This window comes from Hemitrygon akajei, chromosome 6 (genome assembly GCF_048418815.1).
Source record: "Hemitrygon akajei chromosome 6, sHemAka1.3, whole genome shotgun sequence".
Classification (NCBI taxonomy): Eukaryota; Metazoa; Chordata; class Chondrichthyes; order Myliobatiformes; family Dasyatidae; genus Hemitrygon; species Hemitrygon akajei.
The window spans coordinates 118,562,732-118,589,584 of NC_133129.1; the positions used below are offsets into that span (position 1 = coordinate 118,562,732).

General features: G+C 44.8%; 1 protein-coding gene across 3 annotated transcripts in view; it reads left to right on the forward strand.

Moving 5' to 3' along the window:
* Positions 1–26,853, forward strand: part of LOC140729413 (tetraspanin-18-like) — a 443,646-nt gene that overhangs the window by 90,208 nt on the left and 326,585 nt on the right. The window contains exon 2 of one of the 3 annotated variants that reach the window (XM_073049121.1): positions 8,781–8,900. The exons of the other annotated variants lie outside the window; for them this stretch is intronic. The gene's annotated coding sequence lies outside the window, so the exon portion shown is untranslated. The remainder of the gene's footprint in view (positions 1–8,780; positions 8,901–26,853) is intronic. 3 annotated transcript variants of the gene reach the window in all.

Below are 26,853 nucleotides of genomic sequence, written 5' to 3' on the forward strand. Positions count from 1 at the left end.
TCCTGACGGTATTTGTATTGTCCTGGTGATACAAGGTCGCATGGAGAGCCAATGAGATTGCGTCCGCTGCAGACCTATAGTGGCGATAGGCAAATTGCAGATGGCCCTGGTCCTTGCTGAAGCAGGAAGCAGCCAACCTCACAAAGAACTTCATCACTGTAGATGTGAGTGCTACTGGATGATAGTCATTAAGGCTGCTCACCCTGCTCTTCTTGGGCACTAGTGTAATTGTTGCCCTTTTGAAACAGGTGGGACTTCCAACTGTAGCAATGAGAGATTGAAAATGTCTTTGAACGCCTGCCAGTTGGTTGGCATGGGTTTTTAGAGCCTTACCATTGAGGCCTGTCACCTTTCGAGGTTCATTCTCTTGAAAAACAGTCTGATATCAGCCTCCGAAAGAGATCACGGGGTCACAGGGTGCTCCTAACCCTAACTCTAACCCTAGGCATCCGTTAGTCTTGTGAGACCATGGATTTGCACCTTGGAAGATTTCCGGGGCGCAGGCCTGGGCAGGGTTGTATGGGAGACCGGCAGTTGCCCAAGCTGCAAGCCTTCCCCTCTCCACGCCACCGATGTTGTCCAAGGGAAGGGCACTAGGACCCAAGCAGCTTGGCAACGGTGAAGTCGCAGAGCAATGTGTTGTTAAGTGCCTTGCTCAACACGCTGAGGCTCAAACCAGAGACCTTCAGATCACTAGACCGATGCCTTATCCACACGCTAACACTAACTCTAACCCTAACCCTAACCCTAGCTGTAGTTTTATTCTCCCTTTCAAAGCAAAGAGGTGTTGAACTCATCTGGGAGTGAAGCATCACAACCATTCCTGATGCTGGGTTTCACCTTGTAGAAAGTAATGGCCTGCAAACCCTGCCAGAGTTGACATGCATCCAATGTTGCCTCCAAACTCACTCAGAATTGTTTCTACACTCTTGAAATAGCCCTTCGTAAATCATACCTGGTTTTCTTGTACAGACGTGGGTTGCCAGACTTGACTGCCGCAAATCTACCCCTTAGCAGCCTATGCACCTCCTGGTTCAGCCTTGGCTTTTGATTTGTTTATGTGCAGTATGTCCTCATAGGCACACACTCATCCTCACAGGTTTTAGTGAAGTCAATGACAAGTGTGGCATACTCATTCAGACTGGAAGATGAATCCCAGAATACAGTCCAGTCCACTGATTCAAAGCGGTCCTGTAAGTGCTCCTGTGCCGTCCTTGTCCACATCTTCTTGGTCCTCACTACTGGTGCTGCAGTCTTCAGTCTCTGCCTGTACTCAGGGAGTAGAAGTACAGCCAGGTGATCAGACTTCCCAAAGTGAGGGCGTGGGATAGCACAGTAAGTGCTTATAGAGGGAAAGCAAAATATTCCATCCTGGATCTTGTCAATGCTGCAATGTGCATTAAAGTCTGCTCCTCCTGCTTTCTCTACCCTGTTTCTCTGCCCTGAAAAATTCCTTTATCATTTTAAAGATATCGTTTAGACCTTCCTCATATTCAATCTCTGCTGTCACAGTCTGTGTTAATGTAAGCAGTTCTAATAAATTAATTCTCTGGAGATACTCTGGAGAGTCTGCACTGCACACCATTTCAGTCCAAGATTTCCTTCAATCCAGTATTTGTGAAGGGATCTGACCAAGGCTATGTCCAAGTCCATCTCTCATCCATCCCATCCACCAGAGAATCCAGCAGGTACCAGCCAGACACAGGCAAATGGGACTGTCAACAAGGAGTTCAGTGAAGAGGGTGCTGAATTACTCTATGCCTCACAGATTTCTGCCAAGTTGGCGTCACCTATCTTACACCATCGCAGAAAGCGAGCTTTGGCTTCTCTTCCAGTAAATTGCCCCGAGTTCACTCTAAAAATATGTTGCCTCCTTCCCTAAGAATGGCAAAAATCTACAATGCTAGTATAACCACTAAAGCCCAGGACATTCAGGACTGTTGCTTTACAAGCTACAGTTGGAAATTTTTCCCAATCCTTTGTCCGATTAATTTTGCTGTCTCAGCTGGTCAGTTTAATCAGCACATTTCCTTCCCTTTCCTTTGTTAGGATCTGAATCTTTTCCAAACTGGTTAATAATTGCAGAACTGCAATGTCAGCACCCAGGAGACACATTAATTCAGCGAGTACCAAGTCGCCAATGACATGTAAATAATTACGAGATCAGCGCATAACATGCCTGCTTCCTGTGCAGTGAGCCCTCTGCCAGCATATCTGCGAAACTGTGAAGGGCTGGAATGGGGCCTAAGGCCCACCACATCCGGGCTGACTATCGTGCCTATCTGCACAAATCCCATTTGCCTACTCTGGGACCATATCCTTCTATGCCTTGTGTATTCGTGGTCATCTAAATGTATTGATTGTACCTGCTTTCAGAGTTCCCTCTGACAGCACGTTTCAGATATCAGTCACTCTCTGTGTGAGACATTTCATCTCTGATCTCTTCTAAACCTCTTCCCTCTCATGATAAAACAACATCCCTTTGTTTTAGACAACCCCTACTGTGGGAAAAAAATTCTGTCCATCAATCCCATCTGTGCCTCTCATAATTTTATATTCTTCTCTCGGGTCACCTCTCAGCCTCCTTCACTCCAGGGAAGACTAATCAGCCTGATCTATTCCTGCTTATAATTAAAGCCCTTCAGTCAAGTCAACGATCTGGTGAATTTAATTTATATCCTCTCCGGTGCAATACCTATTTTCATGTCCTTTGCAAAGGAGTTCGAGTCCAGAATCGGGGACACTGAAAATCTAAAATTAAAAAGCAAACAGATGCTGGGAATACTCAGCATCTGTAAGAAGGGAATCAGGGTTAGTGTTTCAGGTTAGTGTCCTTACCACCGACTCAACCTGCAAGTTAACCTTTAGGGAATACTGCACAAGGACTCACAAATCCCTTTGCAACTCTGAATTTTCAATTTTCTCCCCATTTTGAAAACAGTCTGTTCTTTTATTCCTTCTGCCAAAGTGGATGACTGTACACTTCCCTACATTTTATTCATCTGCCATTTTTTTTGCCCATTCTCCCACTCTAAGATCTTCTGCAGACACCTTGCTTCCTCAACACTTCCTGCCCTTCGATCTATCTTCGTATCATCCTCAGACCTGGCCACAAAGCCAGCAAATCCTTCATCCAAATCATTGATATATATAATCATTGAAAAGAAGTGGTCCCAACACAGACCCTTGTGGAATCCCACTTGTCACCAGTAGCCAACCAGAATTTAATTTATTCCCACACTTGGTCTCCTGCCATTCAGCCAACGCCCGACTCATGCTAGTATCTTTCCTGTAAGAGCACGGGCTCTTTTCTTGTTAAGCAGCCTGATGTGTGGCACTTTGTCAAAGGCCTTTTGAAAATCCAAATAAACAACATCCACTGAAGTTCCTTCATTTATCCTGCCTGTTAGTTCCTCAAGGAATTCCAATAGATTTGTCAGGTAAAAATTACTTTCAGGAAACCATGCTGGTTTTGATCTAGTTTGTCAATTGTTTTCAAGTACCCTGAAACCTCATCCTTAATATTAAACCCCAACATCTTCAGGTCAGGCTAACTGCCCTCTAATTCCCTTTCTTCTGTCTCCCTCCCTTCTTAAAGAGTGGACTGACATTTGCAATTTTCCAGTCCTCCGGACCCATTCCAGAACATAGTGATTCTTGAAAGATCATTGCTAATGTCTCCACAATCTCTTCAGCCACCTCTTTCAAAACCTGGGTTGTAGTCCATCTAGTCTGGGTGACTTATCTACCTTCAAACTTTTCAACTTCCTAAACATCTTCTTAGTAATAGCAGCACCACTCACTTTTGCCCCAATACCCTCACATTTCTAGCATACTGCTAGTGTGTTCCTCAGCAAGTTATTCTTCCGTTTCTTTGTCCCACGTTACTACCTCTGCGGTGCCACTTTCCAGTGCTCCACTCTCATCTCTCTTTTACTCTTTATACAGTATATGTGATAAAACTTCTGGTATCCTCTTTTATATTATTGGCTAGCTTACCTTCATATTTCATCTTTCTCTGACATTTTAGTTGCCTCTTTGTTTTTAAAGGTTTTGGAAATCCTCTACCTTCCCACTAATATTTGCTTTATTATATGTCCTTTCTTTTGTGTTTATCAAGTCAAGTCAAGTCACTTTTATTGTCATTTCGACCATAACTGCTATGTACAGTGCATAGTAAAAATGAGACAATGTTTTTCAGGACCATGGTGTTACATGACACAGTACAAAAACTACACTGAACTACGTAAAAAAAACAACACAGAGGAAGCTACACCAGACTACAGACCTACGCAGGACTACATAAAGTGCACAAAAACAGTGCAGGCATTACAGTAAGTAATAAACAGGACAATAGGGGAAGGTGTCAGTCCAGGCTTCGGGTATTGAGGAGTCTGATAGCTTGGGGGAAGAAACTGTTACATAGTCTGGCTGTGAGAGCCCGAATGCTTCGGAGCCTTTTCCCAGATGGCAGGAAGGAGAAGAGATTGTATGAGGGGTGCATGGGGTCCTTCATAATGCTGTTTCCTTTTTGGATGCAGCGTGTAGTGTAAATGTCCGTGATGGTGGGAGAGAGACCCCAATGATCTTCTCAGCTGACCTCACTATCCGCTGCAGGGTCTTGTGATCTGAGATGATGCAATTCCCGAACCAGGCAGTGATGCAGCTGGTCAGGATGCTCTCAATACAACCCCTGTAGAATGTGATGAGGATGAGGGGTGGGAGATGGACTTACCTCAGCCTTCGCAGAAAGTAGAGATGCTGCTGGGCTTTCTTTGCTTTGGAGCTGGTGTTGAGGGACCAGGTGAGATTCTCCATCAGGTGAACACCAAGAAATTTGGTGCTCTTAACTATCTCTACTGAGGAGCTGTCGATGTTTAGCGTGGAGTGGTCGCTCCGTGCCCTCCTGAAGTCAACAGCCATCTCTTTTGTTTTGTTCACATTCAGAGACAGGTTGTTGGTTCTGCACCAGTCCATTAGCTGCTGCACCTCCTCTCTGTAAGCTGACTCGTCATTCTTGCTGATGAGACCCACCACGGTCGTGTCATCAGTGAACTTGATGGTATGGTTCGAGCTGTGTGTTGCAGCACAGTCGTGGGTCAGCAGAGTGAACAGCAGTGGACTGAGCACGCAGCCCTGGGGGGGCCCCTGTGCTCAGTGTGATGGTGTTGGAGATGCTGCTCCCAATCCAGACTGACTGAGGTCTCCCAGTCAGGAAGTCTAGGATCCAGTTACAGAGGGAGGTGTTCAGGCCCAGTAGGCTCAGCTTTCCAGTCAGTTTCTGAGGGATGATTGTGTTGAATGCTGAACTGAAGTCTATGAACAGCATACGAACGTATGTGTCTTTTCTGTCCAGGCGGGTTAGGGCCAGGTGGAGGGTGATGGCAATGGCATCATCTGTTGAACGGTTGGGACGGTATGCAAACTGCAGGGGGTCCACTGAGGGGGGCAGCAGGGTCTTGATATGCCTCATGACGAGCCGTTTTTGACTTTCCCTGTCAGTGATGGTTGCCTCAATCTCCCTTTAGAAAACGCCTCATCTTTCCTCCATTCTACTGAGAGGCTGGACAAGCTCTGAAGGGTCAGAGATTGAGGGTGCGACCTAATGGAAGTATATAACATCTTGAGGGGCACAGATAGGGTAAACAGTCAATCTTTTTCCCAGGGTAGAAATGATGAACACTAAATGATAAATCTTTAAGATGTGGGGGCAATGTTTAAAGGGGATTTACAAGCAAAGTTTTACAAAAGGTTTTAAGCAGAGAGTGACAGATACCTGGAATGTACTTCCAGGGGAAGTGGTGGAAGAAGATTACATTGGTGTGTTTAAGAGGTATTCAGACAGGAACATCAATGGGCAGGGAATAGAGGGATAAAGACAATGTGCAGGTAGGTACAATTAGATTAAATAGGCATCACAGCCAACAGCTATTATGGGCTTAGGGGTTTGTGTTTGTGTTGTGTTCCCTGTTCTAAGCTTCATTTTCAACTAATGATGATGGTGGTCAAAATTCTTCATGCAGGTTTTCACAAAATCTCATGTGCCTGTTGTATTATGGAAGGAAGACAGGAACTACAAACACTAAATAGGTCAGGCAGCATCCGTGGAGCGAGCAGCAGGCGTGGGACCTTCATTGGAATGCCTTATGTTCAACAGGACTTCCTTACAAGTTTCATTTTGTTGACATTTGTTAATGGGAGGTTTTACAACTGCCTTTGATACTCCTTATGCTTTTCATCTTTCCCTTTTGCCGACCTTAATATGGTCTTTGCATCATTTGAATTCTATAGTTCTCCCACAGTTCTGGATTTAGATTAGATCAACATTAGGTGGTGCATATCACAAGACCTGTTGACGTGGCCGCTGATGTCAGGCAGACAATCTCTGAAGAGTATTGATAATAGCTGGGGTCACTGTCTTATAAAGACACTGCCCAGAAGAAAGCAATGCAAAGTACCTCTGTAGAAAAATTTGCCAAGAACAATCATGGTCATGAGAACATGAGTGCCTACGTTATATGACATGGCACATAATGATAATGATGATGAACATTAAATGCCGGGACCCTCATTTTGTTTGTTAATGTAATCTAGTGTGGCTTGCAGTTTTTTGTTTGTCGCTGCAGATTCGAGCATCTGCAGCCTCCTGTGTCTCCTTCGGACTTGATTAGATTAGTTTATTGTCATATTCACTGGAGTGCAATGAAATCTGTTGTTTGCATGAAGCTGACTGACAGAGGAAGTTCTGTGCAGGGTAATAATAAATACAATGGGTATGAAAGCTGAATGGGGCAAAGGTTGGAGTGAAAAGCAAAAATAAGGTGACAGAAGTGCAAGGACACTTTATGATGTAAATTACTTAGTTGTTGACCACAAGTGGACCCTTCATCTATCCAGGATAAGTACCGACTTTCCAATGAATCCCATCAAGGTATCTGCACCCACTTTTGAAGGAGGTTCCAGGACCCGAAACATGATCATTTTTTCTTTCCCCACAGATGCTACCTGACCAGCATTCTCTTCAAATTCCAGATTTTTAGCATCTGCAATTTTTTTTGATATACTTACTGCTGTTTATTTGAGCAGATCTGGCAATTGCATTAGGGACAGGGTGACTGTTAGTGGACAGCAGAAGTGTCCAGATTCAGACACTGGAAAGGGACTGAGTGTAAAAATTTCATGACTCCTGCTTTCCTTGAAATCTTGCTGAAACTTGAGCTGACCCTTGGCTGTATCTCCAGAATTAAAGCAGGCTAGCCCACCATTGTACACTAAGCTGTTTGTGGTACCTTGCTGTCCAAAGATGGATTGCTGCACCTGCTGGTTCTACACACACTTGTTGGCTGTGGAGTCTTCGCGTAATGTTGATAAAATTGCAGAGCGATACGACATGGAAACAGGTCCTTCCCTCCCCTTCCCCCCCCACCCAGTCCGTGCTGACCACCCAGCACCTGTTTTCACAGTGAGCCATCACTAATCCACCCAGATTCTACACTTATCTACACACGCGGGGCCGGTTAACCTACCAGCCCACACCTCTTTGGGATGTGGGAGGGACCCGATGCCCTCGGAGGATGAGGGGACTGTGCTGTCGGAGTGAGAACGTGCGAACTCCACAGATGGTTCCCGAGGTCAGGATTGTAACTGAGTCTCCAGAGCTGTGTTTCAGTAGAGCTTCCAGCTGCCCACCCTGTCCTTACTCTGTCAGGATTAGGATAGCTGAACCATTAACAAGCACTCCAAGCAGCAACTAGTATCCTTACTGTTCTCCTGTTCTGCCTAACCTTCAGGAAATCTGTACGGTGGAAACCAGCTGATGTTTCTGCTGCCCTGTTCTGAGAACCCATAACATTAAACCTCCACTCATGTTCTTGGGAAATGATCTGACTTCTGCATAAAGATATTGAGTTACATTGATCAGATTGCTGAAGGCTGTTTGGTATAGTTATCTTGAGGAAAATATATTTTCCAATTAGCAAACCATTTGGCAGAGACAAAAGGAATTTAAATATGTATTATTACATTAGTTTATCTTCTGCAATATTCCTCATGGGAACTCTGGGCCAAAGCAGCTTGATTGTAATCTCACTGAAACATGCAGAAGTCTTACACTGTCTGACAGAGTTGGGAGGATTTGAGTTATAACTAGAGGCTAGATAGGCATGGTCTGTTTTCCCTGGAGTGAGTGAAGCTGAGAGGCGACATAATTGGAGTATAGAGAACTAGGAGAAGTGTAGATCAGTGCAAATTGACAGAGTCTGTCTCCTGTGGTAGGGTTCCTATCTAATAATGGAGAGCATAGGCTTTAGGTGAGAAGGAGGATGTGTAATGGACACTTGAGGGGTAATTTTTTCTTAGCAGGAATAGTTGGGATCCAGAATGAGCTGTCAGAGGAGACAGGAACTGTAACAACATTTAAGAGGTTATCTTTTTTTTAAGATTTGCACTAAAATAGATTGACATTTTGTTTTGTTCTAAATGTGTTTTCTTTATGTTCAAATTGTTTTTCTTGTATAAGCTGCTTATCTGAAGCGATGTGCCTGTGACACTGCTGCAAGTGGATTTTTCATTGTACTTGTGTAATCACATGCTTGTGCATTTGACAATAAGCTCCACGTTGGCTTTGACTTGAGAGCTACCTGGATGGACAAAGCATAGAGCTATATGGAATTAGTGGAAGCAAGAGAGATTAATGTAGATAGGAATAATAGTCGGAATAGATGTGATAGGCTGAAGGAACTGGGTGTGTGCTGTTCAGCTAAACAACTCTCTAACCCCAGGGATGATGCTTCCCTTGGCTGGATGATCTGGAGCTAGAGGTCGCAGCCTCAAAATAAAGTGACACAGGAGACACTAGATGCTGGAATCTGGAGCAACAATTGAGAGGCTGGAGGAACTGAGTAAGTCAGTCAGCACCTGTGGAAGCAAATGGACAAGGCGCTGATCTCATTTTGAAGTTTTCAATGACTGGTGAAGTTTTCACTGATTAACATGGATATTAATCTATCGTCTTCCCCTTTCAGAGTCAAAATGTCCCACACCAAATTGAAAATCAGATTGGCCACAAACTGTCAGTTGCAAGTTAAATAGTATATAGGTTTTATTTCCTGAAGACCAGTTAACCCATCGTTATGCTCTCCTTAATTTTGTAACCCAAGAGGACTTGATAACAGTGTAAACAAAACTGAAGCACTGAAGGGACCAATAGATATCCATAGTAGTGAAATGTAAGGGCAGTTAATATACCCAAACCTATCAGTGCAGGGCTCCCTTGTAGTGAAATGTAAGGGCAGTTAATATACCCGTCCCAATCAGTGCAGGGCTCCCTTGTAGCCATTCCTCTCACCACTTTGGATACTGCTGAAGGGGGTGACCTATCCGAGGATCAGTAGGGAAGGGCAAAGTCAGGCAGGGGTCAGAAAGTGATAGGAGACTCGGTAGTGGGGGAACAGACCGGAGATTCTGTGGCTGAGAAAGGGAAGCCAGGATAGTGCGTTACCTCCCAGGTGCTGGGTTCATAATGTCTCCGAGTGACTACAGAATACTCTCAAGGGGTTATAGTGTCATAGTGATCATAGTGTACTTTGGCACCACTGGCAACTGTAGGTAGGAAGGGGGAAGAGGTCTTGCACAGAGAATACAGGGAGTTTAAAAAGGCGCTGAAGAGCAGAACCTCCAAAATAGTAATCTCTGGATTACCCTGCTGCCATGTGCAAGTCAGGACAGGAATAGGATGACAGTACAGATGAATGAGTGGCTGAGGAACTGGTGCAGGGGGCAGGGTTTCAGCTTCTTGGATCATTAGAACCTTTGCTGGGCCATGGGGTGACGTGTACAAGAGGGACAGGTTGTATCCAAATGGAGGAGAACCAATATCCTGGCCGGGAGGTTCGCTGATGCTACTCAGGAGGGTTTAAACTAGTTTGGCAGGAGGATGGGAACCAAAGCACCAGATCAGAAAGTGGAGGGATGGAGAGGAATATAGATATCAGGGCCAGTAAAAACAGGTAGGAGCAAAATAATAGATATGATGGGGCAGAAATTGAATGTGTGTATTTCATTGCTAGGAGTATTATGGGTAAATCTCCTCTGCACCCTTTCTATGGCTTCCACATCCTTCCTGTAGTGAGGTGACCAGAACTGAGCACAGTACTCCAAGTGGGGTCTGACCAGGGTCCTATATAGCTGCAACATTACCTCTCGGCTCTTAAATTCAATTCCATGATTAATGAAGGCCAATACACCGTATGCCTTCTTAACCACAAAGTCAACTTGCGCAGCTGCTTTGGGTGTCCTATGGACTCAGACCCCAAGGTTCCTCTGATCCTCCACACCGCCGAGAGTCTTACCATTAATACTGTATTCTGCCATCATATTTGACCTGCCAAAATGAACCACTTCACACTTATCTGAGTTGAACTCCATCTGCCACTTCTCAGCCCAGTTTTGCATCCTATCATTGCCCCACTGCAAACTATTGACAGCCCTCCACACTATCCACAACACCTCCAACCTTCGTGTCATCAGCAAATTTACTAACCCATCCCTCTACTTCCTCATCCAGGTCATTTATAAAAATCACAGGTCCCAGAACAGATCCCTGAGGCACTCTACTGGTCACTGACCTCCATGCAGAATATGACCCATCTACAACCAATCTTTGCCTTCTGTGTGCAAACCAATTCTGGATCCACAAAGCAAGGTCTCCTTAGATCCCATGCCTCCTTACTTTCTCAATAAGCCTTGCATGGGGTACGTTATCAAATGACTTGGTGAAATCCATATACACCACATCTACTACTCTACCTTCATCAACACGTTTAGTCACATCTTCAAAAAATTCTATCAAAACTTGCCTTTGACAAAGCCATGCTGACATTATGCCTTTGTACACAATGGTTCCTGTACCCTACCATCTTTTCCCTATCTCACTGGAATGTACCTATGCACAACTCCATGCACATATCCCCTGAAAATTTGCCACATTTCTTCCGTACATTTCCCTGAGATCATCTGTTCCCAATCTATGCTTCTAAGTTCTTGCCTGATAGCTTCATATTTCCCCTTAATGCTTTCCTAACTTGTCTGCTCCTATCCCTCTAACATTGAGCACATCTACATGGAGTGCTGTCACAGGAAAGTAGCATCCATCATCAAGGATCCCCACCACCCAGGTCATGCTCTCTTCTCACTGTTGCCGTCAGGAAGAAGATACAGGAGTCTCAGGACTCAGCACCAGTTATGGAGTCTCAGGAACAGTTATGACCCCTCAACTATCATGCTGTTGAACCAGTAGGGATAATTTCACTTACTCCATCACTGAAATGTTCCCATAACCAATGGACTCACTTTCAAGGACTCTTCATTTCATGTTATCAATATTTTTTGCTTATTTATTATTACTATTTATTTTTTCTTGTATTTGCATAGTTTGTTGTCTTTTGCACATTGATGTTTGTCTGACTTTGAGTGCAGATTTTCATTGACTCTATAGTGTTTCTTTCATTTACTGTGATACCTGCAAGAAAATTAATCTCAGGTTAGTATATTGGGACATATATAAATGATAAATATATAAATTAACATATATAAATGTTTAATGATAAACTTACTTTGATTAATTGATGCGTGGCTGAGGGATTGGAGTAGGGGACAGGGATTCAGATTTCTGGATCATTGGGACCTCTTTTGGGGCAGTTGTGACCTGTACAAAAAGGATGGGTTGTATTTGAATCTCAGGGGGAGCCATATCCTAGCAGGGAGGTTTGCTAAGGCTTCTGGGGAGAGTTTAAACTAGAATTGTTGTGGGGGGTGGGAACCGAACTGAAGAGACTGGGGAAGAGGAGGTTGGCTCACAAATAGAGAAAGCTTGTAGACAGTGTGAGAGGGAGGATATGCAGGTGATAGAGAAGGGTCGCACTCAGACCGAAGGTTTGAGATGTGTCTATTTTAACGCAAGGAGTATTGTGAACAAAGCAGATGAGCTTAGAGCGTGGATCAGGTCTTGGAGATATGATGTGGTGGCCATTACAGAGACTTGGATGGCTCAGGGACATGAATGGTTACTTCAAGTGCTAGGTATTAGAGGTTTCAGAAAGGACAGGGAGGGAGGCAAAAGAGGTGGGGTGTGGTACTGTTGATCAGAGATAGTGTCACAGCTGTAGAAAAGGTAGACGCCATGGAGGGATTGTCTACGGAGTCTCTGTGGGTGGAGGTTAGGAATAGGAAGGGGTCAATAACTTTACTGGGTGTTTTTTATAGGCTGCCCAATAGTAACAGGGACATCGAGGAGCAGATAGGGAAACAGATGCTGGAAAGGTGTAATAATAACAGAGTTGTTGGGATGGGAGATTTTAATTTCCCAAATATCAATTGGCATCTCCCTAGAACAAGGGGTTTAAATGGGGTGAAGTTTGTTAGGTGTGTTCAGGAAGGTTTCCTGACACAATATGTAAATAAGCCTACAAGAGGAGAGGCTGTACTGGATCTGGTATTGGGAAATGAAACTGGTCAGGTGTCAGATCTCTCAGTGGGAGAGCATTTTGGAGATAGTGATCACAATTCTATCTCCTTTACAATAGCATTGGAGAGAGATAGGAACAGACAAGTTAGAAAAGCGTTTATTTGGAGTAAGGGGGATTATGAAGCTATCAGGAACTTGGAAGCTTAAATTGGAACCAGATGTTCTCAGGGAAAAGTACGGAAGAAATGTGGCAACTATTCAGGGGATATTTGTGTAGAGTTCTGTATAGGTACATTCCAATGAGACTGGGAAGTTATGGTAGGGTACAGGTACTGAGGTGTACTAAGGCTGTAATAAATCTAGTGAAGAAGAAAAGAAAAGCTTACAAAAGGTTCAGAGAGCTAGGTAATGTTAGAGATCTGAAAGATTATAAGGCTACTAGGAAGGAGCTTAAGAAGGAAATTAGGAGAGCCAGAAGGGGCCATGAGAAGGCCTTGGCGTGCAGAATTAAGGGAAATTCCAAGGCATTCTACAAGCATGTGAAGAGCAAGAGAATTAGACATGAAAGAATAGGACCTATCAAGTGTGATAGTGGGGAAGTGTGTAAGGAACCAGAGGAAGTAGCAGAGGTACATAATGAATATTTTACTTCAGTATTCACTATGGAAAAGGATCTTAGTGATTGTAGTGATGATTTGCAGCAGACTGAAAAGCTTGAGCATGTAGATATTAAGAAAGAGGATGTGCTGGAGCTTTTGGAAAGCACCAAGTTGGATAAGTAGCTGGGACTGGACGGGATGCACCCCAGGCTACTGTGAGAAGCGAGGGAGGAGATTGCTGAGTGTCTGGCAATGATCTTTGCATCATCAATAGGGACGGGAAAGGTTCTGGAGGATTGGAGGGTTGTGGATGTTTTTCCTTTATTTAAGAAAGGGAGTAGAGCTAGCCCAGGAATTAATAGACCAGTGAGTCTTACCTCAGGGTTTGGTAAGTTGATGGAGAAGATCCTGAGAGGCAGGATTTATGAACATTTGGGGAGGCATAATATGATTAGGAAGAGTCAGCATGGCTTTGTCAAGGGCAGGTTGTGCCTTATGAGCCTGATTGAATTTTTTGAGGATGTGACTAAACACATTGATGAAGGAAGAGCAGTAGATGTAGTGTATATGGATTTCAGTATGCATTTGATAAGGTACCCCATGCAAGGCTTTTTGAGAAAGTAAGGAGGCATGGGGTCCAAGAGGACCTTGCTTTGTGGGTCTAGAACTGGCTTGCCCACAGAAGGCAAGCAGTGGTTGTAGACTGGTCATATTCTGCATGAAGTCATTCACCAGTGGGGTGCCTCAGGGATCTGTTCTGGGACCCCTTCTCTTTGTAATTTTTATAAATGACCTGGATGAGGAAGTGGAGGGATAGGTTAGTAAATTTGCTGATGACACAAAGGTTGGGGGTGTTGTGGATAGTGTGGATGGCTGTCAGAGGTTACAGTGTGACATCAATAGGATGCAAAACTGTGCTGAGAAGTGGCAGATGGAGTTCAACCCAGATAAGTGTGATGTGGTTCATTCTGGTAGGTCAAATATGATGGCAGAATATAGTATTAATGGTAAGACTCTTGGCAGTGTGGAGGATCAGAGGATCTTGGGGTCTGAGTCCACAGGACACTCAAAGCAGCTGCGTAGGTTGACTCTGTGGTTAAGAAGGCGTACAGTGTATTGGCCTTCATCAATTGTGGGATTGAGTTTAAGAGCCGAGAGGTAATGTTGCAGCTATATAGGACCCTGGTCAGACCCCACGTGGAGTACTGTGCTCAGTTCTCCTCGCCTCACTACAGGAAGGATATGGAAGCCATAGAAAGGGTGCAGAGGAGATTTACAAGGATGTTGCCTGGATTGGGGAGCATGCCTTATGAGAATAGGTTGAGTGAACTTGGCCTTTTCTCCTTGGAGTGATGGAGGATGAGAGGTGACCTGATAGAGGTGTATAAGATGATGAGAGGCATCGATCGTGTGGATAGTCAGAGGCTTTTTCCCAGGGCTGAAATGGCTGCCACAAGAGGACACAGGTTTAAGGTGCTGGGGAGTAGGTACAGAGGAGATGTCAGGGGTAAGATTTTTACACAGAGAGTGGTGAGTGCATGGAATGGGCTGCTGGCAGCGGTGGTGGAGGCCGGTACATTAGGGTCTTTTAAGAGACTTTTAGATAGCTACATGGAGCTTAGAAAAATAGAGGGCTATGGGTAAGCCTAGTAATTTCTAAGGTAGGGACATGTTTGGCACAACTTTGTGGGCCAAAGGGCCTGTGTTGTGCTGTAGGGTTTCTATGTTTCTGTGATTCTTTGTTGCATTTAAACCTGATTAAAAATAAGGGGTAACAGGATCTGAGGAAGAACTTTTTTTTATTCAGAGCTTGGTTAGAAGCTGGTTCCTTAAGATTATCGTAGTCGGGTACGGGGATGTAGTGGAGACAGATTCCTACTGCCTATTAAATGCTGACGGTGGTGTGTATCTCAAATAGCTTCTGTCAACCAAGTCCAGCCCCTGGCCTTTACACGTGCCTTAGTTACTAAGCCAGGTGGAACTGTTTCTACTGACAAGAGAAGGGGCAAAGATGGGTTATTGACATCTTAAAACCAGTCATTTTAGGCAAATGGGACTCCATTAGACCATAAGACATAGGAATAGAATTAAGCCATTCAGCCCATCAAGTCCATTCCGTCATTTCATCATGGCTGACCCTGGATCCCATTCAACCCCGTACATCTGCCCTCTCACCATATCCCTTGATGCCCTGACCAAACAGGAAACTGTCAACTTCTGCTTTGAATATACTCACGGACTTGGCCTCCACCGGAGTTTGTGGCAGAGTATTCCACTGATTTCCCCTAAATGATTACCCTGCAATTTTCAGGCTGTGCCCTCTCGTTCTAGGCACCACCACCAGAGGAAACATCCTCTTCACATCCACCTTACCTAGTCTTTTCAACTTTCAGTAGGTTTCAATGTGATCCCTTCACATTATTCTAAATTCCACTGAGTACAGGCCCGAAGCTGCCAAATGCTCCTCATATGTTAACCCCTTAATCCCCAGAATTATCCTCATGAACCTCCTCTGGACTCTGTCTGATGACAATACCTTATTCCAAGCATGGCCTGACTAGTGTCTTATAAAGCTTCAGCATTAACTCCTTGTCTCTATATTCTATTCCCCTTAAAATAAATGCCAACATTGCATTTGCCTTCTTTACCCCAGACTCAACCTGTGAGTTAACCTTCTGGGAGTCTTCCACGAGGACTTCTAATTCGCTCTGCACCTCTGATGTTTGAATCTTCTCCCCATTTAGATAATAGTCTGCACTATTGTTCCTTTTACCAAAATGCATTTCCCAACACTGTATTCCATCTGCCACTTTTTTGCCCATTCTTCCAATTTGTTCCAGTCCTCCTTCAATCACATTACTTCCTCAGCACTACCTACCCCTCCACCTATCTTTGTATCAGCCGCAAATGTTACCACAAAGCCATCAATTCCAATATGTAAATCATTGTCAAACAATGTGAAATGCAGCGGTCCCAATACTGATCCCTGAGGAACACCACTAGTCACTGACAGCCATCCAAAAGAGGCCTCCTTTATTCGCACTCGCTGCCTCCTGCCTGTCAACCATTCCTTTATCCATGCCAATATATTTCTTGTAATACCACAGGATTATCTCGTTAAGCAGGCTCATGTGAGGCATCTTATCAAATGCTTCTGAAAATCCAAGTAAATGGCATCCACTGCCTCTCCTTTGTCCGTGCTGCTTGTTAAGTCCTCAAAGAATTCTAAGAGATTTGTCAGGTAAGATTTCCCTTTGCAGAAAACATGCTGATTTTGACTTATTTTATCAATAGTCTCAAGTACCCTGAAACCTCATCCATAATAATGGATTCTAACACTTTTCCCAACCACTGAGGTTAGGCTAACTGGTCGATAACTTCCTCTATTTTGTCTTCCTCCCTTCTTAAAGAGTGGAGTGACATTGCAATTTTCCAGTCCTCTGGGACCATGCCAGAATCAAGTGATTCTTGAAAAGCATGACCAATGGATCCATTATCTCTTCAGCAACCTCTGTCAGGACTCTGGGATGTAGTCCAGGTAACTTACCCACCTTCAGACCTTTCAGCTTGCCTGACACTCTTTCCTTTCTAATTGCAATGGCATCACTCCTGCTCCCTGATACTCACTGACCTCTGGCTTACAGCACAGGAAAGACTGAAGCAAAAATACTTATTAAATTAATCTGCCATTTCTTTGTCCCCATTACTACCTCACCAGCATCATTTTCCAGTGTTCCAATATCAACTCTCACCTCCCTTTTACTCTTTATACAACTGAAAAGTGTTTTAGTATCCTGCTTTATATCATAGGCTAGTTTGCCCTCATATTTCATCTTTTCCCTTCTTATAGCTTTTTTTAGTTGCCTTTTGTAGGGTATTTAAAGCTTCCCAATCATCCAACTTCCCACTCACTTTTGCCATCTTATATGCCCTTTCCCTGGCTTTTATGCAGTCCTTAATTTCATTTGTCAGCCATGGTTGCCTACTCCTGCCATTTGAGAACAACTTCTTCTGTGGGACATATCTATCCTGCTCCTAGTGAACTATTCCCAGAAACTTCAGCCATCTCTGCTCTGCCATCATCCCTGCCAGTATCCTCCTCCAACCCACCTGGGAAAGCTCCTCTCTCATTGCCTCTGTAATTCCCTTTATTCCACTGCAATACTGATACATCTGACTTATGCTTCTCCCTCTCAAAATGCAGTATGAATTCAATCATATTATGATCATTGTCTCCTAAGGGCTCGTTTACATTATTACACAACACCCAATCTAAGATCGTCTTTCTCCCAGTGGGCTCAAGCACAAGCTGCTCTAAAGAGCCATCTTGTTGGCTTATCAAGCATGGTTGGAAGTTCATCAAAGAGAAGGAAATCTCTGATCTCAAACCTCCACGGCCTTGTGGCTATACCCACTTGCAATCAAGAGAACATCTGCAGATGCTGGAAATCCAAGCAACACACACAAAGTGGTAAAGGAACTCAGCAGGCCAGGCAGAATCAATGGAAAAGGGCACAGTCGATGCTTTGGGCCAAGATCTTTCATCTTGAAAGAAGATAAAAAGATGAGGAGTAGATTTAAAAGGTGAGGGAGGGGAGGAAGAAACACAAGGTAATAGGCGAAACCGAGAGAGAGTGGAGGGGTGAAGTAAAGAGCTGGGAAGTTGATTGGTGAAAGATATAAAGGGCTGGAGAAGGGGGAATCTGACAGGAGAGGACAGAAGCCGTGGAAGAAAGAAAAGAGGGAGGAGCAACAGAGGGGGGTCATGGGCAGGTAAGGAGATAAGGTGAGCTTGGGAAATGAGAATGGGAAATGGGGAAGGAGAGGGTCTGGTGCATTACCTGAAGTTCGAGAAACCAATGTTCGTGCCATCAGGTTGGAGACTACCCAGATTGAATATAAGGTGTTGCTCCTCCAACCTGAGTGTGGCCTCATTGGGACAGTAGAGGAGGCCATGGACTACCATGTCGGAATGGGAATGGGAAATGGAATTAAAATGTGCGATCCCGCTTTTTCTGGTGGACGGAGTGCAGGTGCTCAAAAAGTGGTCTCCCAATCTATGTCGGGTCTCACTGATATACAGGAGGTCACACAGGGAGCACCCAATATGACCCAGGTGAAGTGTTGCCTCACTTGGGGCCCTGAATGGTGGTTAGGGAGAAGGTGTAGGGGAAAGTGTAGCACTTGTTCCACATGCAAGGATAAGTGTCAGGAGGAAGATCTGTGGAGAGGGACAAATGGACAACGGAGTCGTGTAGGGAGAGATCCCTGCAGAAAGCCAAAGGTTGGGGGAGAGAGAAAGACGTGCTTGGTAGTGGGATCCAGTTGGAGATGGCCGATGTTAAGGAAGAATTATGTGCTGGAGGCAGAGACTGGTGGGGTGGTAGGTGGGGTGGCAGGGGGATGGGGTGTAGGCAACAACACATGAAATCAAAGAGATGCAGTTGTGGGCAGCATTGATGGTGGAGGAAGGAATACCACTTTCTTCGTGGAAGGAGGACAGCTCCTTAGTTCTGGAATGAAAAGTTTCATCCTCAGAGTAGGTGCTGCAGAGGTGGAGGAATTGAGAGGAGGGGATGGCATTTTGATGGAGGAATTGAGAGAAGGGGATGGCATTTTGATGGAGGAATGGAGAGATGGGGATGGCATTTTGACGGAGGAATGGAGAGGAGGGGATGGCATTTTGATGGAGAAACTGAGAGGAAGGGATGGCATTTTGACGGAGGAATGGAGAGGAGGGGATGGCATTTTGATGGAGGAACTGAGAGGAGGGGATGGCATTTTGACGGATGAACTGAGAGATGGGGATGGCATTTTGATGGAGGAACTGAGAGAAGGGGATGGCATTTTGATGGAGTAACTGAGAGGAGGGGATGGCATTTTGATGGAGGAATGGAGAGAAGGGGATGGCATTTTGACGGATGAACTGAGAGATGGGGATGGCATTTTGATGGAGGAACTGAGAGGAGGGGATGGCATTTTGATGGAGGAACTGAGAGGAGGGGATGGTATTTTGACGGAGGAATGGAGAGGAGGGGATGGCATTTTGATGGAGGAATTGAGAGATGGGGATGTCATTTTGACAGAGGAATGGAGAGGAGGGGATGATATTTTGATGGAGGAATTGAGAGATGGGGATGTCATTTTGACAGAGGAATGGAGAGGAGGGGATGATATTTTGATGGAGGAATTGAGAGATGGGGATGTCATTTTGACGGAGGAATTGAGAGATGGGGATGGCATTTTGATGGAGGAATTGAGAGATGGGGATGGCATTTTGATGGAGGAATTGAGAGATGGAGATGACATTTTGATGGAGGAATGCAGAGGAGGGGATGGCATTTTGATGGAGGAATTGAGAGGAGGGGATGGCATTTTGATGGAGGAACTGAGTGGAGGGGATGGCATTTTGACGGAGGAATTGAGAGGAGGGGATGGCATTTTGACAGAGGAATTGAGAGGAGGGGATGGCATTTTGATGGAGGAATGCAGAGGAGGGGATGGCATTTTGATGGAGGAATTGAGAGGAGGGGATGGCATTTTGACGGAGGAATTGAGAGGAGGGGATGGCATTTTGATGGAGGAACTGAGAGATGGGGATGGCATTTTGATGGAGGAATTGAGAGGAGGGGATGGCATTTTGACGGAGGAATTGAGAGGAGGGGATGGCATTTTGATGGAGGAACTGAGTGGAGGGGATGGCATTTTGACGGAGGAATTGAGAGGAGGGGATGGCATTTTGATGGAGGAATTGAGAGGAGGGGATGACATTTTGATGGAGGAATTGAGAGGAGGGGATGGCATTTTGACGGAGGAATTGAGAGGCGGGGATGGCATTTTGATGGAGGAATTGAGAGGAGGGGATGGCATTTTGATGGAGGAATTGAGAGGAGGGGATGGCATTTTGATGGAGGAATTGAGAGGAGGGGATGGCATTTTGATGGAGGAATTGAGAGGAGGGGATGGCATTTTGACGGAGGAATTGAGAGGAGGGGATGGCATTTTGACGGAGGAATTGAGAGGAGGGGATGGCATTTTGATGGAGGAATTGAGAGGAGGGGATGGCATTTTGACGGAGGAATTGAGAGGAGGGGATGGCATTTTGATGGAGGAATTGAGAGGAGGGGATGGCATTTTGATGGAGGAATTGAGAGGAGGGGATGGCATTTTGACGGAGGAATTGAGAGGAGGGGATGGCATTTTGACGGAGGAATTGAGAGGAGGGGATGGCATTTTGATGGAGGAATTGAGAGGAGGGGATGGCATTTTGACGGAGGAATTGAGAGGAGGGGATGGCATTTTGATGGAGGAATTGAGAGATGGGGATGGCATTTTGATGGAGGAATTGAGAGGAGGGGATGGCATTTTGACGGAGGAATTGAGAGGAGGGGATGGCATTTTGATGGAGGAATTGAGAGATGGGGATGGCATTTTGACGGAGGAATTGAGAGGAGGGGATGGCATTTTGACGGAGGAATTGACAGGAGGGGATGGCATTTTGACGGAGGAATTGAGAGATGGGGATGGCAATCATTGTGAAGGTTTCGGAAATATTCCCTCAAGGAAAAATCCGGAACTGGACTCCCTAAGGCCATCCTGCATTGAGTTGAATGCTGACCACAATGCTGCAGATTTCAAACCGTCCCAGTCTCTGATGTTCTTTTGGGTTCATCAGCTGTGTGGAAAGGGAGAGCCTATGGGCAATCGCCTGCTCTCCGCATTGTACTACCCCAGCTTGCATACTGGCCTGCATATCACATGGACAGCGAGTGCTCCGCATCCATGGTTGACCCAACCAGTGGATAGAATCTGGAATGGATTGCTTGAACGGCTGATGGATGTAGGTACATTTAAGAAGCACCTGGATCACCGAGGTACAGAAGGCAACAGAACAAGTAAATGGGGTTAGTTCAGATTGGCACTTGAGAGTCAGCATGGAGATGATGGGCTGAAGGGTCTGCTGGCGAGCACTTTGTCTCTGCGACACTCAACATAGAGTCATAGAAGTGTACAGCATGGAAGGTCATCCATTGTGACCAAGGTGTCCTCCTCTGAACCTGTTCAAGCGTCTTTGTAAACATTGTAATTGTTCCGCTTTTTACCCACCACCATCTGTAAAAACATCTTGCCTCGCAGGCTCCTTTTGAGATCTTTCCTTTCTCACCTTTAATCCATGTCCTTTCTTTCTGGGAAAAAGACTATTACCATCTTACAGCGTGGCAAAGCCATCAGTGTGTGTGTGCGCGTGTGTGTGCGCGCGCGCGTATGTGTGTGTGCGTGCGTGTGTGAGTATATATGTGTGTGTGTGTGTGTGTGGACTATGTAAATTGCATTCTGGAACTCTGATATTGAAGCTCGTCTGTTTGTTCCCTATTTCTGAAATCTTGGCAGTTTAGTACTGCCTAAAGCTTCCTGGTGTTTTACCATTGCTGCATGGAGTGCTCAGTTTCTTGGAGCTGAAAGCCCAGTTTGTATCTGCACATTGTGGGCAGAGCAAGTCAAAGAGGATAGAAAATTCATTGTGCTCCTTGCCTCATTTGTGAAACATCTGCTGCGCTTGTGGAGTGGTTCCACACAACCAGCTTTATCTGAGCCTTGGGTGTCTGTCAGTGAGTGCTCAGTCACTGGCTTTTGCCAGCTGGTTTGTCTGATAATCCTTTGCATAAGCCTGGTTGAAAAGCGAACCTCCTGAGCCTCAGCCTTTCCTTTGGTATCTCACTGTTTTACAAGAGTAGGCTGCAGAGCGGTCCTTTTCCAGATCCTGATGGTCCGCTCCTCTCGGAGCTGGTCATTATGGTGATTGGCCATTGTCTCTGCACGGGGGTCGCGGCTGCTTCACCATGTGTTTGCTGTTAGCGCAGAGGTAGACTGACTCGGAACAGTATTGTGATTGATCTCCGCTGATTCCTTCAGGCCTTGTTGCTAACACTAACACACTCCATTAGGCAATTCCGGTACTTTTCCTTGCCAGCTTTCATTTCCCTTCTCTGGCTGACGGAAAATTAAATTCTACTGGGTACCCCTGTGCAAAATTGCTCTTTTCCTCCATTAAGGTCATTTTGTATCCCTTGCATAATGGCTGCACTTGGAGTACTATATAGAGTTTTGGTCACTCTGTTAATACAAAGGATCCATTCTAATTGGCTGCATCACCATCTGTTACTGCACAGGATTGAAATAAACTGCAGAGAGCTGTAAACTCACTCATCGCCATCATGGGAACCCCCATGTTCCCCAGAAAATGCCCTCTTCTCATTGCTACCATCAGGAAGGAGGTACAGCAACATTCAGTGATTCAGGAACAGCTTGGTCCCTGCTGCCATCCGACTTCTAATGAACCCATGGACACTACCTCACTGATTTTTAAAATTTTTATTTTTGAATTATTTTTTTAATTTAACTATTTAATATATACTATACAAATATTAACATATAATATATATCTTACTGTAATTCACATTTTTGACTATTATTATGTATTGCTTTGTACTGTTGCTGCAAAAACAACAAATTTCATGACATACATATCAATGGCTCCATTTAATATCAGAGAACATACAATGTACAACCTGAATATTTTGTTTTTCACAGACATCCATGAAAATAGAAGAGAGCCCCAAAGAATGAGTGATAGTAAAGACGTTAGAACCCCAAAGCTCCTCCCGACTCCCCCCTCTCCTGCACAAGCAACAATCCCTCCCCCACCCCCACTTACTTCTGCAAAAAGCATCAGCACCCCCCACCCACCAAGCAAGCACTAGCAAAGCCCCCAGGAAAGGCTGCAATCTTCAAAATAACAAAAACTAATCATTTAGACAGTTCGACATACCACAGGCTCTCTCTCACTCTCCCTAACAAAGGGGCAGAGAGATGTCACACTGCAAAAAGGGAGACTAACAAGGCAAAAAAAAACTGATTTATGGTGTTAAAGTCTGCCGTGTCACTTTTTTCCCCAAGTTCTCCCACTAGAGAATCAGCAATAAACTCTCCCCCACCAATGAGTGAGAGGGAGCAAACGATGCCCTGAGAAAAGAGCTGATCTGCTCTTTTGTTTCCTCCCGCGATGCTTCAATCAGTGGCACCCGCTTAGAATCAGTTCGTCCCCAGGGCCGTAAAGCTTCAGAACCCCGAAGGTGTGCTCGTCTTCTAGGCCGCGTCCTTGGGATATTGGAAAAAGGCTGGATATAGAAAAGAGCGCCTAGGAGTGGGTCCAACCGAAGTTTGAGTGTAGCTCTAGATCAGGGTCTTCGACAGAACCCCGAACACCTTGACAGGGAAAAAGAGAGGCATTAAAGGTAGAAATTAGCTGGTTCTGCAGATGAGCTCGAAGAAGTCGCTGTGTAACGACATAACGCTCTGTCCATCTATGCTGGTGAAATTAAACCTGGAAACGGTGCAAACAAAATTTGTAAGAATGTTGCCAGGATTCAAGGGTCTGAGTTAGAGAGAGAGGTTGGGCAAGTTCAATGGTTCAAGTCAAGTCAAGTCACTTTTATTGTCATTTCAACCATAATTGCTGGTACAGTACATAGTAAAAATGAGACAATGTTTTTCAGGACCATGCTGTTACATGACACAGTACAAAAACTAGACTGAACCACGTAAAAAACAACACAGAAAAAAAACTACACTAGACTACAGACCTACCCAGGACTGCATAAAGTGCACAAAACAGTGCAGGCATTACAATAAATAATAAACAAGACAATGGTTAATGGTTCGATGGTTAATAGCAGAGAATGCATACAATATACAACCTGAAACTCTTACTCTGTACAGACATCCACTAAACAGGAGCAAAACCCCAAAGCATGGATGCCAGGAGAAATGTTAGAACCCCAATAGGACTTTATTCATTCGTGGGACTCATAGGAGGCTGAGGGGTGAGAGATAAAATCACGAGGGGCATATATAGGGTGAATGTAGACAGTCCCTGACAAATCTCTGGGTTTAATTATTTCTAATGCTGGTGTACAGAGGGATCTCAGGGTCCTGAAAGTGGCTGTGCAAGCAGAAAGTGTGGCTAACAAGTATCTGACACACTTGCTTTTATTAGCCGATGCATTGAGTTCAAGAATCAAGAGGTCATGTTGCACCTTTATAAAACTCTAATTAGGCTACATCGAGTATTGCATGGAGTTGTAGTTTATGCAGCCGGTAGGGCTTGGAGGTTTTGGAGAGGGTGCAGAAGAGGTTTACAAGGATGCTGCCTGAATTAGAGGGCATGTGCTATAAAGGGAGGTTGGACAGGATGAGCCTCCCAAGACGTGAATATAACTGGTGTATTTGCTGGATATGAAAGTCTTTATTCTTCACAACAAACAGGCATTCTTTTGGAGACCCTCTCAGTAGAGTCTTCAAAATCGAAAATACATCACATCTTTTGTCTTTAAGATCAAAGGTACAGTAGGTGATTCAATTAAATTTTCATAGTTACAAAATGTTCTCTATTACAATATTTTGTGCCTGACAAATGGTTCCATTGAGGTACATATTTACAATGAATAAGACACCTTTGAAGATTGAAATGCCTTTACTGGGGCAGATTAATTCACACAGATGGTCTAAAAGCTTCTGAGGACAGAGAGCCCAGACACCCAGGATTAGAATATAGAACATCAAACAGTACAGTACAACACAGGAACAGGCCACGTGGCCCACAATCAAATCAAAAACATCCAAAAACTAACCTCTCCTACCCTCACAATGCCAAATAAATCTCTTCAACCTCTACCCTCTATGTTTTACGCACAAGCCAGTTCTGGATCCAAACTGCCAATTCAGAGCGGACCCCGGCATCTTAATCTTCTGGATTAGCCTCCTGTGACGGACTTTGTCAAATGCCTTCCTAAAGTCCATGTAGACAACATCCACTGCCCTACCTTCATCAATCTCTCTCGTCACCTCAACTCATCAAGTTGGTGAGTGCCCTGCTCAGAGCCATGCTGCCTCTCCCTGATTAGGCCATGGGTTTCCAAAAGCTCATATCTCCTTTCCCTAAGAATTTTCTCCAGCAATTTCCCTACAACTGACATGAGTCTGATGTGGACTTGTCAGAGAAAAGGTGTTTCCCAATTAACTCTTCTTAGTTCCTACTTATTATCCTCATTATTTGCCCTTCTCCAATTTAAAGCTCTCCTACAAGTATTATACCTATCCTTATCTATGGCTATTCTGAAAGTTAAAGGTTTGTGGTCACTGTTCCCTAACTGTTTACCCACTGAAAGGGCAGTCACCAGTTCCAGTACAGCTCCTCCTCTCATTGGACCGTCCACATATTGATTTAATAAACCTTCCTGGATACACTTAACAAACTCTGCCCCATCTAAATCCCTTGCACTAAGAAGGTCGCAGTTTATATTGGGGAAGCTGGAATCCCCCTTGACAACTGCCCTATTTTTTTAATGCATTTACTTAATCTGATTACATATCTGTTCCTCAATGTCCTGGTGGCACCCTCCCTACTCCTGACTTCTACCCAAATGGATGCAGTCTGAACCCTCCATTATGTCTTCCCTGAGTGCAGTCATGATATTGTCCCTGATTAGTAGTGCAATTTATCCCCACCACCCATTTTTACCTTCTTCTCTATCTTCTCTAAAACTTTGAAAACCTGGTACATTAATCACCCATTCCTGCCCCTCTCTCAACCAAGTTGCAGTAATGGCCACAACATCGTAGTTCCATGTACTGATCCTTGCTCTAAGTTCATCACCCTTTCCCATAATACCCCAAGCATTTAAATACAATGCAAACTACCCAACCCATCATACCTGTTACTTTGATTCTGCCTTTCACTATTTTCCCTAACACTTAACGTCTGGTCCAATCCTTCCTTTGCTGACCTGGGGCTCCAGTACCCAGCCCTCTGCAAAACTAGTTTAAAGTCTCGTGAGTAGCATTAGCAAACGTCCTGGTCAGGATATCTCATCAGGAGTCTCCTCTTCACACTCCTGAATGATCCTGAGTGCATCCATCTCCAGCTCCTGCTTCTTGGCCTGCTCAGTCAGGTGTTGAAGCTGGGTTCACTTTCCACAGATGTAGTCATCAGGCTTACCTTTTCTGAACTGTGGCTCTGCCTCTTCTCACTGAAGCCTGTTAGTCGAAGTCTTCCCACTCTATCAATAGCACACTCTATCAATGGCACACTCTATCAATGGCACACTCTGACAATGGCACACTCTATCAATGGCACACTCTATCAATGGCACACTCTATCAATGGCACACTCTGACAATGGCACACTCTGACAATGGCACACTCTATCAATGGCACACTCTGACAATGGCACACTCTGACAATGGCACACTCTGACAATGGCACACTCTATCAATGGCACACTCTATCAATGGCACACTCTATCAATGGCACACTCTGACAATGGCACACTCTATCAATGGCACACTCTGACAATGGCACACTCTATCAATGGCACACTCTATCAATGGCACACTCTGACAATGGCACACTCTGACAATGGCACACTCTGACAATGGCACACTCTATCAATGGCACACTCTATCAATGGCACACTCTGACAATGGCACACTCTGACAATGGCACACACTATCAATGGCACACTCTATCAATGGCACACTCTGACAATGGCACACTCTATCAATGGCACACATTGACAATGGCACACTCTATCAATGGCACACTCTGACAATGGCACACTCTATCAATGGCACACTCTATCAATGGCACACATTGACAATGGCACACTCTATCAATGGCACACTCTGACAATGGCACACTCTATCAATGGCACACTCTATCAATGGCACACTC